Source organism: Aethalodelphis obliquidens, unplaced genomic scaffold, assembly GCF_003676395.1.
Source record: "Aethalodelphis obliquidens isolate GAN/ISIS:26980383/991018 unplaced genomic scaffold, ASM367639v1 scaffold1, whole genome shotgun sequence".
In the NCBI taxonomy this organism is placed as follows: domain Eukaryota; kingdom Metazoa; phylum Chordata; class Mammalia; order Artiodactyla; family Delphinidae; genus Aethalodelphis; species Aethalodelphis obliquidens.
Window position 1 is genome coordinate 4,782,456 of NW_020837945.1, and position 13,378 is coordinate 4,795,833.

At 42.9% G+C, this 13,378-nt stretch overlaps 1 protein-coding gene and 1 pseudogene across 1 annotated transcript in view; one reads left to right on the plus strand and one right to left on the minus strand.

Moving 5' to 3' along the window:
• LOC113623965 (THAP domain-containing protein 6-like) overlaps window positions 1–1,378 on the minus strand; it is a 2,210-nt pseudogene extending 832 nt beyond the window's left edge.
• Window positions 1–13,378, plus strand: part of DSCAM (DS cell adhesion molecule) — a 759,198-nt gene that overhangs the window by 94,284 nt on the left and 651,536 nt on the right. The gene's annotated exons all lie outside the window — the stretch shown is intronic.

Consider the following 13,378-nt stretch of genomic DNA (forward strand, 5'->3'; position numbering starts at 1 on the left):
TGTGTGTGTGTGTGTGTGTGTGTGTGTGTGTGTGTGTGTGTGTGTGTTGTACGTGGTGTTGCAACAGGGAGGACAGGATAGTGGCAGGGTCAGCAGAACGATGGAGCCTGGGTCCAAGGTGTCTGGGGAGGGTGACTGGGAAGATGTCGGTGCCTCCACCTGGGCCCGGCATGGGAGGAGGTGGCTTGATGATGAGAAAGACTCGGCCACTCTTCCTTCCCATCTCTGTCACTGCCATGGTCATTGATTCACTGCCCCCAGGAACGAAAAGAAATGCCAAACAGTCACACAACCCCTTTCACTTTGCAGATGGAAATTTGAAAATGCAGTGAGGCTTAGTGGCAAATTCCAGGTCACAAAGCTCGCAAGTGCAGAACCGTGCATGTGAAGGCTGCAGACTTTTGGCTCTGCTGCAGTGGTAGTGCAGGTTCTTGTTTGTCTTAATTCATTCTACAAAGCATTGTTTTTTAAACATTTTACTTCTTGACTCTTCAGTTGCCCTTTGTATGCATATCAGGTGTGTGTTCCCATTAGGCTGATCTATAGCATAATTTCTACACTAGAAAAGGGAGTTAAATAGAGCACTGAGATGACTGTACTCATCTTAAGGTTATTTAAAAGCAATTACTACCATTAGTTGGAAGTGCTACCTCAGGCTACTGATAGTAATGTGCACCTAACAATCCAATTAGTTTGTAAATGGATTCGTTTATATCTTGACCAATGCATTTGCTTTCAATTCAGTATTATATAGATCTAAAGAGCGTCACTTGTATCCGTTTATACTTTGTATAATGTGTTGCTTCATCTTTGAGTAGAGGATTTACTCATTCCCTTCCCCCATGAAATGTTACTTCATTTATATTTTTGCTTCCTAAACTATGATTCGTGTCTTTTTAAGTTCCATAATCCTTATTAAATCATTTTAGCTCTTTCTGTAGTTTTCAGGATTTCTAGCTGGTTTATATTCAGTATCCTTTGAGGTACAATCAAAGGTGATACTGTAACATCAGATCACATGCCAGCCCAGCCCTGTCTAAAAGCGACTTTCTGTGATGATGGAAATGTTCTAGAACATTAGGCCACTTAGCGGCTCGTAGCCACTAGGCAGATGTGAACCCAAGCACCTGAAATGTGGTTAGAGTGACTAAGGAGTGGAATTGCTAATTTTATTTAACTTTCATGGATTTGAGTTTAATAGTCACATGCAGCTGTTGGCTGCCATATGGGAGGGCACGGTTCTGGAGAACAAAGGACTGTAGAGAAGCTATGGAAGGTTTTGACCCCTCCAAGGCTCTTCGTCACCCAGAGATAGAGGTCTTAGTGTCACCACACTGGACTCACCTGGTACAACCAGATTTTCCCTGGAGAAGGTCATTTTCTGGTATCTGAGAGGTCAAGGGAAACCTCCTGATACATGAAATTGGATGGGTTCTTGTAGATACTCTCCCCAAATATATAAGTGATTAAGTAAAACAGTTTGTTCGTCAAGCACCTGCCATGTAGCAGGAACACGGACAGGCTGGCTTCCCAAAGGCCTGGTGTCCAGGAGAAGGAAGCAAAATGCACGTTTACCTGAGCTTCGCACACAGTGGAGGCCCAGGGGCTGATTGTGTCTACTCAGGTGTGGCGTACCTGACGAGATACTTTGGACCATAGTTTATCCCGTTGTTTGACATCCATTACCTCATTCATTCAGTCAACAGATGTTTATTGAGTGTCTAGTATATAATATTTGCTGGGGATAACTAGTAAGCACAACAAACTCATTCCTTCCTCCATTTACTTATTTGCTTATCTATCAATCTATCTACTACCTACCTACCTGTCTATCTCTCTATCTGTCTATCCATCTGTCTATCATCTAATTTGTTTATTTCCTTGAGCTTTATTCACAGGGCTACCGTTGAACATTTGCATTCTTATCCAGTGTTATAACAATGTTTTAAAGATAACTGCACGTTTTCTCACATATTGTCTCAAATCTTCTCGGTGTTCATGCCAAAGTGTCAGATGTCAATGGAGCCAAAGGTAATTTTCCTGAGGAAGAGCATTTAGCGGAGTCTCTGCCTCATGACGCCCTTTTCAGCTGTGGGAGCCCGTGAGGACCCACGTGTATGTGGGCGGTGAGGGCAGCTGCTCTCAGGCAGGAGGGAGAGCTGAACCGGCTTTTGAGAAAAGGAGGGGCGCAGCAGAAAGGAAACACCCGCTCTTAGCAGAGGCTTTGGGAATTCTTTCTCCTCTCTTGATACAAACCCCCATGCTACTAAGTCAAATTCCGTGGTTTGTGTAATGCATTAGAAGATTTCTTTTTTCATCATTGCCATGTACAAAGTGCTGTCGGCGGATACAAAATCAGAGCTGACCGTCACCTGCTTCTTCCCTTGGCAGTTACAGCTCAGTCTCTTGGGGTGAGTTTTGCCATCCAGTTGGGCTGTGGGGCAAGAATAAGTAAACTGCTTTTGCTGCGCAGTGAGTTTGTAGTACGGCCAAGAAAGCAGAACAGAGCACTGTATCAGTCGTGGGACCGTATTTGAAATTCCGTATTATGAATATTGGATTCCCAAGAGGTGATGTGGTCTGGTGTGCTCTAAATGATTTTTCTTGTCTTTTTACAAATTTTTTTTAATATTAACATATGTCGTGAATTTTTAAATTAATTAATTAATTTATTTATGGCTGTGCCGGGTCTTTGTTTCTGTGCGAGGGCTTTCTCCAGTTGCAGCGAGCGGGGGCCACTCTTCCTTGTGGTGCGCGGGCTTCTCACTATCGCGGCCTCTCTTGTTGCGGAGCACAGGCTCCGGACGCGCAGGCTCAGTAATTGTGGCTCACGGGCCCAGTTGCTCCGCGGCATGTGGGATCTTCCCAGACCAGGGCTCGAACCTGTGTCCCCTGCGTTGGCAGGCAGATTCTCAACCACTGTGCCACCAGGGAAGCCCTACAAAGTTTTTACACTAACTAAATGGGTGTGTAGAACCCTTGCCGAAGTTAAGAAACCGAAGGGTGTCCTTGAAAATTCCCGTGTGCTCCTCTCCAATCACACCCCCTCCCCCAGAGGGAACCTCACTCCTGAATTCGATGTTAGTTAATCCTTGCTTTTCTTTGTAGTTGTGTCAACATGTGTTCATAGCCCTAAGTAATATCTTGCTAAGATGTGCATGCTTTTGAACTTTATGTAATTAGAATCACAAAGGAGGTGTTCTTCTGGGACTGGCTTTTTTCTCAACATTATTGCTTTGAGATGTATCCATGATGGTGTGTGTAGTTCGTTCTTCCATCCAACAAATAATTATCTATGCAATTGCTGTGCCCATTGATTATAGGTCTGGAGCTAGAGAGCAAACAAAACAGGCGACCCAGTGTCCTAAGGTAGCTTCCTTCTTGTGCATGAACAGGATAAATAGACGGTGTAGCTGGTTAGATGGTAATTGGTGTCAGGGGAAAACTGAAGCAGTGAAGAGTAATTTTAGGGGAGATGTGGAGTTTCAGATGGGGGGCTGAGGAGGGGACATTTGTGTGAAAACCTGGGGATGGTGAGGGAGAGGGTCAGGGAGATGTCAGGGGAAGAACTTCCCAGGCAGAGCAAACAGGAAGTTCCAAAGCCCCACAGCAATGTTGAGTCAGGTGTGTTTCGAGTACTGTAAGGAGGCCTCTGTGGGGAGAAAGCAGGGTGACCAAGGGGGTGCAGATGGAGGAGATGAGGACCGAGAGAGAGTGGGAGGTGTTGGAGCAGAGTGACATTCTGTGACCAGAGTTCTGACCAGATTTCTCTGTCCATCGCGTGGAGCTCGCAGACCAAGCAGGCATTGCAGTCCTGCTAAGGAGAGGTGATACGGATGCAGTGGAAGGGGGTCGTGTTTCGGTTGAGCGTTAGGTTTTCCTGATGAATGGGATTTGCGGTGACAGAGAAAGGACGATTGCTTTCAGGTGCTGCTTGTGGTGATGGGGAAGCCGGAGGGAGGAGAGGTTGGAGGGCAGGTAGGGAAGGACCAGGGCTCACTTAGGGGCCTGTCCGCTCCGCAAAGCAAACCCAACGTCCTAGTGCAGATGGGAGGATGCAGTTGGGCATAGACGTTTGGAGTTCAGATGAGAGGTCTGGGCTAGAATGAGACATTAGGAGATGCCAGCCTAGAGATACCATTAAAAACCTTCAGGATGGGTGATCATCAAGGGAGTGAGTATAAATAGGGAAAAGGTCCCAGACTGAGTGCAGAGACACTTCAACATTCAGGAAACAAGAGGGAATCCTCAAAGGAATCTGAGTAGGAGCCTCCAGAGGCTTCTGGTCAGAGGGCGACCGGGCATGATCAGTAGCGTCGAACATTCATGTCATGCTGGGGTGACATGTGGGCCATGGTGACGTCTATAAGAGCTGTTCTGGTGGCGCAGTGGGGAAAATCACCTGCTTAGGAGGTGAGAATAGAAGGCTGAGGGGGAAAGCGGAGCTAAGGAAGGATTTGAGATGAGAGGGTAAGATGGGTGCGATAACCTCTCAGCCGTACGCTGTTAGGAATGATCTCGTACAGAAATGGAATTCAGTGATTTGAAAAAGAAAAATTTAATTCTGTGAAATGCCTACTAATGCCTTTAGCCCATTTGTTATTGGATTGTTTATCTTCTTCCTCTCTCTCTCTTTGTAGTTTATTATATATTCTTTATACTAATTCTTTGTTAGTAACGTGGTTGCAGATGCTGTAAGTTTCTTCCCATTTGTGCTTTATATTTCAGCTTTTTGCTGTTTTTCTTGATGAATAGGTACTCTCAGCTTAATTTTCCAATTTTGGATTGGTGTTCTTGTCTTAAAAAATGTGTTCCTACTACACATTTCCTATTTTTTTTTCCAGAATAGTTTGTATTGACTTGCATTTCATTAAGTCCTTAATTTACCTTGAGTTGATTTTTGTACAGTGAGAGATAGGGATTAAATTTTGTTTACCTCCATATGGTAACAAATAGTCCCAGCGTTATTTCCTGAGTGTCTCTTCTTTTCCTTTCTTCCCTCCTGTGTAGTGCAGGTCTCTTCTGGCCTCTCGTTGGCTCCAGAGACCCACTGGTCCATCCCGGCACCAACAGCCCACTGGTTCAATTACCGTGGTTTATAACTAGTCTTGTTATCGGGTAGAGTGAGTCCTTGCTGTTCTTGGCTATTTAGACTTTTATGTAAATTATGAAGTAAGATATTCGAGTTTCTCTGAAAAGCCTTTTAGAATTTTGATGAGACATTACAACATTGTGCTTAAGAAGACTCTGGCCCTAATATGCTTAGCATAGAATTCTGGCTATACCTCGTACCCGCTTTGTGTCTCAGTTTCCTCATCTGCAAAACAGGGATGACAAAGATACTTCCTCATAATGAGAGGAGTAAAGAGTTACTGGCTGTGAGGCCCTCAAACATCCTCTGGTATATGGGAATCACTGAGTATAAGGTGTCATCATTATTGTTATTTTTTATTGCAATTTCTTTTAAACTATTGATCAGTTTAGGGAATGTTGACCTCTTTATACCACAAAGACAAATTTTGAGGGATTTAGGGAAAGTTCCTCAGACCCAGGACTTGTGAGAGATCCTGAGACTTTCTTACCACATAGAAACGTGATATCTGAGTAAGTCTCTGTGGCATGAAATCATTTTACTGATGTAATTACAGATTATAAAGTAAATTTTATCAAATTTTATTTATAATAAATAAATAAAATTTACTTGTTTGTTAGTTTTTAGAATAATTTTTCTGCATGTCAGATTTTACTTTTTTATACAAACCAGATTTTTCCCCTCTGATATGAGCAAATCCTCACTGCAGTTTTTGGGGTGATGTGAATTCAACCTCTCCGGTAGGTTAACCCCTCTTATTATGTCAGGGTAGAGAATGAGTAAAAAATAATATACTTTGTGGAGAGAATTCTCTCATTTTCTGGGACTTGTAAGGACCTTATTTGTTCCAGGTGACAAGTTTCAAGTGGGATAAAAGGCCATTATTTGTGAGAAATGCCAGCTCAGATAGAGCAAAGTTGCTGCCAGGAGTTGATGATGCAGAAACAATTTCTTTGGGGCAAGACTGTATTGAATGGGGAATTATTAATGGCATTTAACTGTGTTATGGCTGTATGAACAGTGTCTGTGGGACCGCCCACCACATTCACTTGTGGGATGGGCTGCTCTTTGCAGGTTACTCTAAAAAAAAGCTCTTCAAAAGTGATTGCTTCAGACACTCTGCTTTCAGGCCATAAAGGTCATTAATCAGTAACCCGTTATGCTCCAATCAGAGCAGAATTTTAAACTCAATGCAAAAGCCTTCTACAGTGATATTCAGTTAATTTGTTGAGTGGAAGGTACCTTTTGGAAATTGTACGTATGAGTCAAGCAGACATGGGTTCAAACTCTGCTACTTACCAGGTGGGTGATTTGGAGGAGATTACTTAACCTCTCCTGTAATTTACTTTCATCTTTAAAACTGAAATGATGGTGATGGTGATGGTGCACATAATAATTTTGGTGATGAAGACAGTGATGACGATGATGGTGATTGTGATGATGAGATCCCCTTTCTCACATGATTGTTGCGAGGTTGAGACCTAATCCGCGTAAAGTAACCAGCGCAGAGCCTGGCCCGTTAAATTTCAGGTGCCCTTAGCCTCTCTCCCAAACCGACTGCTCTTGTTCTGGATTTTCTCTATTTGGACATAAGTATATCAGTTTTATATTGCTGCCGCATCAAATAATTATAACCTCGGTTACTTAAAACAACACACCTTTATTCTCCTATAGCTTGGAGGTCAGAGGTCTGAAATCAGGTTCACTGTATTTAAACAGTGAACCTGATCCCTTGCCTTCACTTTCTCTAGAGCTGCATTCCTGGGCTCCTAGCGCCTTCTTCCACCTTTGAAGCCCACAGGGTAGCATCCTTTTTCCCTGGTCTCATTGTTTTCCTCTTCTGTATCAAATCTCCCTTTGTCGCTCTCTCGTAAAAACACTTGTGACTGCATTTATGGCCAAACAGATAATCCAGGAAAATCTCACCATCTCAAGATCTTTAATCGCATCTGCAAAGTTCTTGTCACCATATAAGAAAACATCGACTGGTTCCAGGGGTTAAGACCTGCATATCTTTGGGGGCCCTTATTCAGCCTACCACCCTAAGAATAAAGTAAGTTCAAAGTGAAAACACTATATGATGGTACCAGTTCATTAAAAAATAAAACCACCATGCTCAGCAAAGTCATATTCCATGTCACGTCCCTCATCAATTAAAAAATGGAGTGATTATACATAACAGAGTGATAAGAAAATCAGTTCACTGGCCTAGAGCCTGCTGGGACTCCCTGGGAAGCCATTGGCAGTGCCAAGATTAGAGGCTAAAGCTACTTGGAAGCTATATACTCTGCATCTTTAGGGGCCAAGATTACCTTGGGCTTCAACCTCGGATACTGTGTGTGGCTTTACCGGTTGTATATGAAGTTGTGAAGGACACCCACTGGAGTTATGCAGTGTACAACTAGTGTGTCTGTAAGTGGTGGACTCTGTGATGCCCACCAGTCTATACACTCCAGAAATGTGTGGCCCATGTCTGTCTTGTATCCCCGCTACCCACCACAGTGCTTGGCATAGAAGAGGCACTTGTATTTGGGGAAACAAAGGAATGAAAAGATGGGTGTTCCATCTGAGAACCACCAAGTAACTCCGCAGCTGTGGTACCCAGAAGCGTAGTCTCTCAGCATTGGCTGCACATTAGAATCATCTGAGAAAGATCTTTAAAAAGAAAGTTCTGGGCCTGGACTCTGTTTACAAAGTTCTGATGTATGTGGTGTGGGTGGGGCCGTGGTATTACCACTGTTTTCACAAACATCCCAGGTGACTTTACCGTGCAGCCAAGCAGCTAACGGTTGGTCTAGAGTAGTGGTTCTCAAACTTGTCCATTAGAATCACCTGGAGGGCTTGTTAGAATGCAGGTTTTCTGATTCCTTTGGGGGCTGAGATATCCATTTCTAACAAGCTCCCGCCTCAGGCTCATGCTGCTGCTATCGGGACCGTACTTGGAGAACCACTGCTCTGGAGTATAGTAGGTAAGTCTGTTTAACTGTGCGCTGGGGTGAACAGTTGGGGCACCATTCTAGTAGGGTATTTGTGTGTGTACGTGTGTGTGCGTGTGTGTGTTTGTGCACACACAAGAGATATTGAGCGCCCACTCTACACAGTTGAGATATCTAATTTTATTCCTTCTATCCAACAGCCTGCCAAGGTAGCCATGTTTAACCTTCAGTTTTTTAGCTGACAAACTAGAAAACCAGGGAGGTGAATTTTGCTTGTCATGCTTCCTCTTTTCAGTATGTCACAAAGTCACACCCTCCAGAGACTAGAGACATTTTCACTATTCTGTGCTCAGCTTTTTTCTCCATTTCTGATCACGGCTCCTGTCCTGACCTTGGTGACTGCTGTGAGAGGGCCCGGGGAGATTATCCTAGCCCCCACTTACTCTCTATAAGGGGAACAGCCTCTGTCCTCCTTGCACAGCACACGTCGCTGCTTAGCTAAAATATCTTTTTTTTTTTTTGCTGTACGCGGGCCTCTCACTGTTGTGGCCTCTCCCGTTGCGGAGCACAGGCTCCGGACGCGCAGGCTCAACGGCCATGGCTCACGGGTCCAGCCGTTCTGCGGCATGTGGGATCTTCCCGGACCGGGGCACGAACCCATGTCCCCTGCGTCGGCAGGCGGACTCTCAACCACTGCACCACCAGGGAAGCCCAGCTCAAATATCTTGAATCGACTTGAATAGAGACACTGCACGCTGACTGAGACTTGGGAAATGACAGCAATTTGAAATTTGCTGAGCTTAGCATCATTCTGCACTTCTGATATTTTGACTAGGACTTTGTAAGTTACAAGAGACATTTTTCAGGACCATACCACCTATCTCAAAGCCTCTGGGCACAATTTCAAAGGACTCCCTCCTTGCTGGCTGCCCTTCCTGGTTTTCTGAGCCCTCCTCTCATTCCCAGTGTCCCTACCACCCAGAAGTCTATGGTCCCCAGCCTCCCTTGCTTGGGTCAAAAACCTGGGCCCCATCCAGATGTATCCCAAACCTCCCTTTCATCTACTTTATCCAAACTGACATTGTCTGTTCTTGAAACACACAGCAACACTCGGCTAATGCAGAAGATTCTGTGATTAAAGTAGTTTGCACTCGGATGTAAATAAGGCTTGATGCTCTGTGGAAGTCTTAAATTTAAGGAGGAGCTTGTAGTGACTCTCGTATATGGGACTATATGTGGTTAGGGGATGCCTGTGGACAGCAAATGCTGTGGACAGTTTCCTGACCTCCTTACCTGGACTGCCTTTAGTTTGATGGGGACTAAACAGAGGGTTTGAGGTTTCTGACCAAATCATCACCCCCTCTGCTCACTTTAGCTTTGCAAAGAGGCTGCAGAGAGCCCTGTCGTACTTGAGCTGGCGTGGCTCAAAGCTAACTGTGAATACTTGAAACTTCACATCTCAAATATGGAAGAAGACCTTCTTCTGAATCTGTTTTTCCCTCCTTACGAGGACTTCACGGGGCATAATTGTAGGCCTTTCAAGCAGTCGCTTTAAAAGGTTGTTGGCTACAGGGCTTCCCTCTGCTCACATCCCGTTGTTCCTACAGTCCTCGGGATAGAGGCTGGTAAAAGTTTGCTTATAAAGGTTTGCTGTGGCTCTTGGTTGAAATGTTGGCAGGAAGAAGGCTCACCTGCATCTCTTTCCTGAGGAGAGATTCCACCTGTGACAACGGGCCTGTTGAAAATCATGTCTGAAAACTGTAGACTAAAGTGAAAAAAAACAACCAAGACTAAACTGCCTGCCAGGTTTAGGAGATTTGCTCTGATGGAGAAAACTGTAACCTACAAATTTGAAGTGACACAGTGACTGTGGGAAATAAAAACTGCACTTTGTCCTCCTTATTTCAGACTGAATTGTGCCCCCACCCACCCACCCAAGTTCTTACATAGAAGTTCTAACCCCCAGTATCTCAGAGTGTGGCTGGATTTGGAGACGGAGTCTTTAAAGAAATAATTAAGCTAAAATTATGTCATTAGACTGGGCCCTAATCCAATATAATTTGTGTCCTTATAAAAACAAGAGATTAGGACTCAGGCACACACAGAAGGAAGACCCCATGAGGACACAGGGAGAAGGAGGCCACCTGCAAACACAGGAGAGGGACCTCCAGAAAAAGTCAACCCTGTCGATACCTGAGCATGTAGGTTATGACAAGGTGTTGAATATAGATCCCTGTGCTATATAGTAGGTCCTTGTTGATTATCTATTGATGTTTCATAAATAGTAGTGTGTATCTGTTAATTCCAAACTCCTAATTTATCTCCCCCAACCCTGCTATCCCCTTTGGTAGTTATAAGTTTTTTTTCTATGTCTGTGAGTCTATTTCTGTTTTGTAAATAAGTTCATTTGTATCATTTTTTTAAGATTCCACATGTAAGTGGTATCATATGATATTTATCTTTCTCTGAATTACTTCACTTAATATGATAATCTCTAGGTCCATCCATGTCCATGCTGCTGCCAATGACATTATTTCATTCTTTTTTATGGCTGAGTAATATTCCATTGTATATATGTACCACATCTTTTTTTTTTTAACATCTTTATTGGAGTATAATTGCTTTACAATGGTGTGTTATAACAAAGTGAATCAGTTATATATATACATATGTTCCCATATCTCTTCCCTCTTGCGTCTCCCTCCCTCCCACCCTCCCTATCCCAGCCCTTTAGCTGGTCACAAAGCACCGAGCTGATCTCCCTGTGCTATGTGGCTGCTTCCCACTAGCTATCTATTTTATGTTTGGTAGTGTATATATGTCCATGCCTCTCTCTCGCTTTGTCACAGCTTACCCTTCCCCCTCCCCATATCCTCAAGTCCATTCTCTAGTAGGTCTGTGCCTTTATTCCCGTTTTACCCTAGGTTCTTCATGACATTTTTTTTTCTTAAATTCCATATATATGTGTTAGCATACGGTATTTGTCTCTCTCTTTCTGACTTCACTCTGTATGACAGACTCTAGGTCCATCCACCTCATTACAAATAGCTCAATTTCATTTCTTTTTATGGCTGAGTAATATTCCATTGTATATATGTGCCACATCTTCTTTATCCATTCATCCAATGATGGGCACTTAGGTTGCTTCCATGCCTTGGCTATTGTAAATAGTACTGCTGTGAACATAAGGGTGCGTGTGTCTTTAACAGTCAGTATCCTGATGAAGATACAGGACTGTGTTGACTGGCCACATGCCATTTGCCCACAGTGTTCTGAACGCTCCTCTGCTCTGACCCCACTTAATGATCATAATAAACCTGTGAAGTCAGTTCTACTATTATCTTCATCTTAAAGATGTGGAAAGAGAGGCGCCCAGAAGGTCGTTACCTTGCCCATGGTCATGTGGTTGGAATGTGGTGGGGCCAAGATGCAAACCTAGGGAGGCTCGTCGAGTTCTGGAGTATTCTTAACCACCACTGTCTGAGCTCTTGTAGGAGGAATCAGGGTGTGCGTGTATTTGGGTGGCTAAAGATATGAACAGATGGGTAAAGAGATTCCCAAGCTCTTCAAACACAGAGAGGGAGGGAGAAATAGGCTCATGCTGGTAAAGGACATCCATCAGTAACACTGGACCCATTGAAACAAATGAATTTTTAATCAGGTGGATATATTATCATCAACATTGTTTTCTTTATTATTGCTACTGTTTTAATACTAATAATAGTAGCTATCCTTCATTGAATATTATTGGCAAAAATAGCACTAAATGTACATATTTATTTATATAAATATAAGCTAGTTATTTTCAGTCCCATTTTAGTGATAAATAAACTGAGGCTTGGGTAAGTTTTTTCACCTAAGTCCCATTGCTGTTAGGCTAAACAGAGATCCAACAGAATAGCCCAGCAAATAGAATGGTCCCAGGAAACTTCAGCAAGAGGTTGGTGAGTCCAATAATGTGAGGGGAAGAAAGCACACAGTCGGGAAGAGGCTGCCCCAGGCTCTCTCCTCCTGATAAGTCCTGACTTTCAGGCTCATCAGAAGAGGACCCACCATTGCTCTCTCGTCCCTGTGACTTCATGCCACCAGCCCTGTAATAAGTTGTTGACCCAAGACATGCAGGTTGCTGAGCTTTTAAAAGCAAACTTCTCCCATGGCTCGGTAAAGTGCTGATTTAACAAACATGGGATCCTATACTATACATCCATCATTTATGCCTTAAAGTGAAATCAAAACCTGCCTTTATAACTAACAGTTAGAATTCAAGAAATCCATTAGTAAAAAACTCTGCTAGTGAAAGCAAGACATTAGAGTAAGGGAAAATATCTTTTATAGTCCTAACTCTCAGAAGGCTAGAATATTCCTTATTACCTTTTTTTCCCTACATTTAAACTTGTTTTTCTAATTGAAACCACAGTGCAGTCACAATTGTGCTTTCTGCTTAATAGTGTCTTAAATTTATAGTATTCCCTAATATAATTTTTAAATAGAATTTTTCATCTGTAAACTATATAGCTACTAAACTAATGCTCCACAATTAGATAGTTTCTTCTTACGGTTTATTTAGATAATTTGCAACTTTGTGGGGTTTTAAATAAGATTGAGAAGAAGAACTTTGTGTAGAAACATCTATGCTATTTAAGATCATAACCTCAGAATACATTGTAGATGAAAAAGCCCAGGCTTGGGAGTTTCACAGATCTGGTTTGAATCGTGGTTCTGCCCCTCTGCAGCCCTGTGGCCTTCATGACCTCCTTATTTTAGATAATGTCCAAGAGCCTCTGTTTCTCATTCTTAAAATGGGACTCTACTACCTACCCCATAAGATTGTTGTTACTGTCTTTTTGAGGATTAAAAGATACAATGGCATTCGAAGTTTCTCAGCATAATTGTAGTTAGGTACTTCACCAATAGTACATATATGTATATTAGTATTATAGTATTATAAAGTAGGTTCCTCAAAGCAGAACTACTGAGTGAAAGAGTATAACCTTTTTCAGCATCTTGGTACCTCTTAACCACGTTGCTTTCTAAAATGTGCATCCAGTTTCATTTCAAGTGAATGCAAATGCATTTTAAACACTGTGGCTTTTTGTGCATTTCTTTAGTTGCTATAAATTCTACATGTTCCTTAACTAGTTGCATTTCCTCTTTTGTGACTTGTCTGCTCATATGTCCTTTGAATTGAATTAAATTCAATAAACAATTACATAGTATCTCATTTGTGTCAGTACCGGGCTAGGTGTTAGGAACCCGGGGACGGATGGGATACAGTCCTTGCCTCGCTGAAACTTTCCAGTCTAGTGGGAGAGAAAAACAAGCACAGGAATCAATATAACTCAGTGCTATA